Source organism: Peromyscus eremicus, chromosome 3 (genome assembly GCF_949786415.1).
Source record: "Peromyscus eremicus chromosome 3, PerEre_H2_v1, whole genome shotgun sequence".
Classification (NCBI taxonomy): Eukaryota; Metazoa; Chordata; class Mammalia; order Rodentia; family Cricetidae; genus Peromyscus; species Peromyscus eremicus.
Window position 1 is genome coordinate 16,096,587 of NC_081418.1, and position 6,524 is coordinate 16,103,110.

Here is a 6,524-nt window from a genome sequence, read left to right on the forward strand (position 1 = left end):
AGTTTCACTTCCTCTCTTCCTATGGGGTGATTTGTTCACATTTGGATGTTAGCTGACCTGTAAAACGGCTCTTCTATTCAAGAGGAATGTCACATAGTGCCCAAACTAGATTGAACATGGGGTGTTGCATCATCAACAGTTAGAATTCCAGCACAGAATCCCAGTGTCCCAGTTGTCATTTTTCCGAAAGTAAACTGAGAAGCTTCTACAGGCAAGGATTTGGAGGTTGGTCCTAGGAGACACAAAGAAGGAATGAGAATATGCTTAGTGATCAGGCCTCTAGAGCACAATGATTCACAGTGGGTAGCTCTTATAACCCTGGGTCTGTTTCTTGCCATCTTGGAGCCCAAATCTCTTATCAAGATGCTTGGGTTCAATCATTCTAAGTTGTGAACTTCCTCTCTATAATCCCATATAAAGGTACAAACCCCGTTCCAAAATCCATCATGTTCCAAAAGCTCTCTCCTAATACTAACATGTGGGGTATGAATTTTTGAGACTTAAGTTTTAGTCCACAATTGAAGGCAAAACAAGGACGGAAGGTCATCGGCAGAGGGTGTGTTAACAAGCAGACCACTCTAGGCAAGAGCAGCTCAGTCCTGCTGAGGGCCTTGTGGGACACTGTGGGGACACAGCTCAGAAGGAACCCACCCACAGGCAAGGGGCCTGAGAGAATCATCTACCAGCTCCACGCCACTGTCTTTGGTTAAGATCTGCTTCTGGGGGAGCCCTGCTTTGTTCTGCACATCCCTGAAGCCATTAAAATGTCCTCAAGCAGAGATGAGCAGGAGCTGGAGGTAAGGAATGTTGCCTTGCACAGAAACCTGAGCACTAAAGCTGCAGAAAACCTCCAGGACGGCTGAGGGGGTACAGCCAAACAACAGCAATGTGAACCACATGCCCTGATGCATTATGGATCTTACCACCCAGCACAACTCACCTTCTACTAAGAGAGACTATTGTGCCAGGGACCACACAAGAGCATCCAGCAAAAAGTAAGAATAAAACTGAAGTGCAGCTTGAACTCTCTTGACCAACCTCCCCGTTCTGATGAAGAGACTCTTTCTTCTGATTTATTCTGTAATGGCAAACGGACGGGCTCACAGTGACCCAATGCCACAACAGCTCTCAACTTAGGCACCGTAGGATATGATTTTACACGTCACAGTTTCTTTAATGTACAGAAGAAAGCATACAGAAAAAAAAAAAAAAGACAAGAGAAGGCAGCCAGGTTTTGCAGTAGATTAATGAGGCATTTCTGACATAGAAGAGACACCTAATGCAAATCTCATTGTTATACTCCATCCACAACACTTCTGCCTGATGCTTTGCAGAAATAACTCATCTGTGCTTATCATGAGCTGTCGCTTCTAAATCCAGAGGCAGTTTCATCCGCTTTGTCTAACAGCGAAGTGAGACCATCAGATTGTGTCCACCACTACGTCTTACCTGCCACTGACATTTGCCATAATGCCTGAATGACACAGAGGGGATTTTGACTTGACCAGAATCCTCTTCTCCAAGGGTCACCTCTGCACAGGAGGGAGAATTCCCCAGTGCTTCTCACTGGGGCAGTTGGCCTGCCAGTGGGGTCTCTGGCTTTTCAGCTTGAAATTTCAGTTGGGATTGAGAAGCTGCGTCCACATTTGTGACAGCTACCCTGCCTCTGCTGAGTGTGTTTCTGCACTTGCCTCTGCTTCTGGGCCAGGGCTTTCAATGTTCTTTTTCTCTTCCACAGACTGTGGTTTGCATGTTTTCCATCTTACTACTTAATGGCAGGATTCCTTTCTCCACCTCAGGGACAAATTGAATTTTCTGATCATAGGTTATTTACTTTGTCTTTGAAACCCTGTAACTTGTCCTGGTCATGAATACTGAATGAACAGCAGAATGAAAGGCTGGGGTAGTCTCACGTAACCACGTCTAAGTCAAGCGCCCTCTGCTCTCTGACAGCTATGACACATTAAGTGGGTACCCTCCGAGCCCCTTCTGTCTTAACAATTGTTAGTCTCCTGGAATCATAGGAAAACGAGGCTAGACAAGGTCTTGGAGGTTGCTCTAAACTACCACTTAATGTCTGTGGTGTCTAGTCTACAGCATCATGTCATGACTTGATGGAAAGGGTTTCAGATATGCAGAAATCCACTACAAAAGATACTGTTTAACTGACTATGACAGAGGCGAGCAGCATTTGCTTTCATGGTCAGTAAAACTTAACATTAGACAAGCATTGGATTTCCTTGGAATCTAACAAAACCATGTCAAGAGTCAGTAGATCTATGTCAGTCACCAAGGCTTGTCTCGTGATTTGATCGATAGGACCAAATATTCGTTCAGTGTCTCATTGTGGTTTCACTTGAAACAGGAGGAGAAATACGGATGGCGGCAAACTCTCCTCCCAGTTGTCCTGGCGTGACTTGGAGTTTCCTTTTGTTCAAATGTCATTCTTAGAGCAGTTACAGCAGCTTTCCCTCCAGCACCGAGTGTCGGGGAGATCATCCAGGAGTGCTTGGGCTCTCACATCTGCTTTTTGCACTTAATGATTAAAACAGTGTTCAATCCCATTTTTTTTTCCTTACATGAGAAACAACCTTGTTTGAAACCATGGTTTTCTTTAACAATACGTAACCTGATACCACAATGTCATCTATGTTCCCAAGTTGAAATTTGATTCTTCTACTCCCAGAACTACTTCTGAGATTTCAATGAGTCAGTCACAGAGGCAGGCATGTGTGTGTGTGTGTGTGTGTGTGTGTGTGTGTGTGTGTGTATGTGTGCGTGTGCAAGTGCTCAATGAGCATATAATTATAAACATTTAAAATCATGGAAGAGTAGCTTTGGGCTCAAAAAGCCCATTGACAAGCCTTATGGCATTTATCAAATTATTTCATCCTCCAGTATTCAGGGTCCTGATTTGGAAGATTTGAGCTAATAATACCTCATAGACATATTGAAAGTATTAAAAGAGATATACTCATATATAAAAGATACCTAATATAGTAGCTGATCTAGATCATACTAAACATAGATGATTAATAAATATATAGATAGATGATTGATAGGATTAATAGGTAGATAGATGATAGATAGATAGATGATGATAGATAGATGATTGATAGATAGATAGATAGGTAGATAGGTAGATAGATAGATAGATAGATAGATAGATAGATAATAGCTAGCTAGTTGAATAGATAGAAGATAGATGGATGGACAGACAGACAGACAGATAGATAGATGGATAGACAGATAGATTGATAGATGAATGACAGGAGAGAAAAAACTTTTTAAGATTATATTAGAAACTCACAAAACTAGTAAAGGACTCAGTATTTCTGAGTTCTTTTCTTAAGCATGCCTCTGAAGGTGGCTAATGTTTTGCTTATCTTCTTATAAGATAATATTCTTGTTCCTTGTAAGCCAGATTCTGAGGCTTATCTTTTAAGTAGGTATGAGTAGCCTGCTCCTCTCCACACCCTGGAATCCTCTAGCCTTAGATTCTACTCTGGTACAAGAGCTCCACAGGATTTGAGGCTCTGGTCGGTCCAATGGCCCACTGCTTCCAAACCTGAAGGGTCCTCTGCATATCCTGAGGTACTGTCTAAATTTGCCTCTCTGACGTTTACAAGTGTCCAGTCCTGCAGTCGACTCCTAAAGAGCCATCACACCATGTGGTCTGATTCACCATCCCCCCCGCAGACATTCTGTCTTCTGCTTGGTGCAGAAACGGACAAAACCACTCATCTTCATGCCGTCTTTGCTTTTATTGACTGTGATTCTGTAGCAAAAGCTCTTGGCTAGCGTCTAGAGACTTTCTTTTCCTTTCAATGAAACTAATTTGGAGCTCTGCTGCGAATCACTGGAAAGAAACGCAGAAGTTCCCTTTGACGTATACATGTGATAAACACATCTAAAGGACAAATAAGTCAGAAGTCCCTTCGATTAGTCCTTCATTGTGTCTGCACACATATGCTTGCTTTCCCTTGTCTCGCCCATGTGCAGAGACCATGCAGCCAGTCCACTGTGGATTCCCTATGCAGGGTCCAGTGAGCATGTTGTCCTAGAGTCTAGGGTCAACTCAAGGCCTGCTAAATGATTGGACCAGGGGTCCTCCAGCAAAATGGCTGTGTGGTCCACATACCTGTTCCAAGAATAAACTTTCTAAAAGAGGAGGAGTAACAGTATATAATACACCAAAGGCAACCAATTATATTAAAATGCAGTTATTGAAAGTATTTCATTATGATATATGCTTGTTCACTATGTACAAAAATAACAAGATATTGTAACAAGTCTATTAACCACTGTAATTCTGAAGTAGTGATGACTTTAAATCATCATTGAGATGCTGCCAAAAGTACTCTGGATTTTTACCCATGGCCGAGTCACAATTATTACTAGCATAAATGTGGTTTGTATGTTACATTAGAATTGAAGGAATGCTGGGCTTCAAAGATTAGTAAAAAATAAAGTTGTAAATTTGCCCCTTCAAATCTGTAGCACTCCCCTGAATTCCACCTTCCCAATCCCCAGAAGATGCTGGCTAGCCACAGCGTAAGACTTCCGGGACCTCTATTCACTCTGTGAACCAAATTCTTGTTTGAGATTCCCACCCTCTGGCCTCTGTCATAGCCAATGTTGTAAGAATTCAAGAGTCAGTTTCCTGGCAATGACAAGCAAAACACGAGCATCCAAGGTCGAAGCTCTCCTGAAGAGAGGGGCCTTTGTCTTTCCCACAATGGAAGGGATTCACTTCGAAAACATTGCTGTGTACCTTTACTGTTCGTTCGGTTCATGGGCTTTGAAGGCTCTGGAACGTGCCACCAGGAGACTCCATGCCCCTGCCACATGAGCACTACCATGGAGGAGGCAGCCCAGCCCAGAGTCTCTGCAACAGAGGATAAACACTTTCCTAGTGTGTCTCTGCCACAGCGAAGTCCTTCATGCTAGATCATGCTGGAGGCTGGCCTTGGGGGAGAGGACTTGGGGTTTTCATCCAGGACTCTGACTGGGTGTTCCCAGCATTACCTTCTGTCTGTTTGTTCTCTAGTGTTTGTTTTTCTACCCCCAGCCCTCCTCCTTTTCAGCCTGGCTCTGATTCAGCTCTGAACTGGAGCCCCGAAGCACTGAGGCTGACTTCCTCTATGAACCCCTCCTGAAGCCATCTGAGGGTTCTGCCAGCGGGAGACAGAAGTCACAGCAACCAGCACAGTCCCACCACCTGCCTCCCTCCTTTGCTCGACACCAAAGGGCTCACCTCAGCTCCTGCCAAGCCCCGACAGCTCTGGAAGCTAAGGCTTCCTTTGACTCGTGCACAGGTCTCTGAGCTGAGCTCAGCTGCCAAGCCACGGGGCCAGCTCTAGGAATGTGTTTTTAATACTCATTGTTCACTCTGTCTGTTACCGATGTGTGCACTGCAATTATTCTAATTCTTTGCACATGTGTGGTTATGCAATGGGGCCTTTTAAGCTATGCCAGGTTTTTTTCTTTCTTTCTTTTTTTCTGAAACCCAAATATATTATTTCTACCTATGTTACAGTTAGTTTGCCACGCTTCTTTATTTTATTTCAAAGATCGGGCTGGGAGGCCAAGAGAGAGCGGGGTGGGTGCGCAGAAAGGAAGGTCCTCCTGCTCTCCTCGTGGTAAACCAGTTGCTTTTGATTTGGGTTTGTGTGTTTTCTACCTCGATCTCTTGTTCACTTCTTTTCATGTGCACAAGCAAGCTGACATTCAGACATCCATGGCCCACATGTGCTCCTCCTAGGGTAGCATCTGCACCCCGGGGAAGAGCATGTATGCAGAGCCAGCGCACAGGCATGCACATGGGTGCAGCCTGCATTGGGGCAGAAGATTCCGTAGATAGTAATTTATTTTTTCCCTCTCACTAGTGAGGCAAGAAAGAAGGGGGGACCCTTTCTTCCTTCTTTTCCTATCTTTCTCTCATTTCCTTTTAAATTTTAATTGGGCCTTTTCTGATACAATATAAAACTTCCACCACTGGGCCACACAAAGGATTACATTCTCTCATTAATTCAGATTGTTTTATGTTTGTTTAAAATTTTTTTTTTTTAATCAAGGAAAAACAGCCACTGTGAAACCAGATTCTAAACTCTGCTATTACTCTTGGAGTTTCAGAGGAGAGCGAGGCACACTGAGCAAATTAAGAATGAGTGTTGTTTACCTCCGATAACTTTGTCTAAGCCCCAGAAGCTAAGCTAAGGAGAATCAAAGAGTGGACGCGTCCACCTGGCGAGCATCTCCGGCCAGCCCATGCATGTGCCTTTCCTTAGAGTCGGCTGGCTGCTCTCTGTCTTTGCCAGGCAGAGAAATCTGACACGGTGGCACCCCTGCCTGCTGAGCATTTTACTTTCATTGTTAACTGTATCCATTTGTCACCATGAAACATTATTATTTTAAGGTAGCAGGGAAGCAGGCCTGCTTGCTCCGTAATGGTTCTGTAGCTCTCGTTGCCAAGAAGGAATCAAAGAAATGGACGGAGCTAATGTGGGAAATCACACTAGACA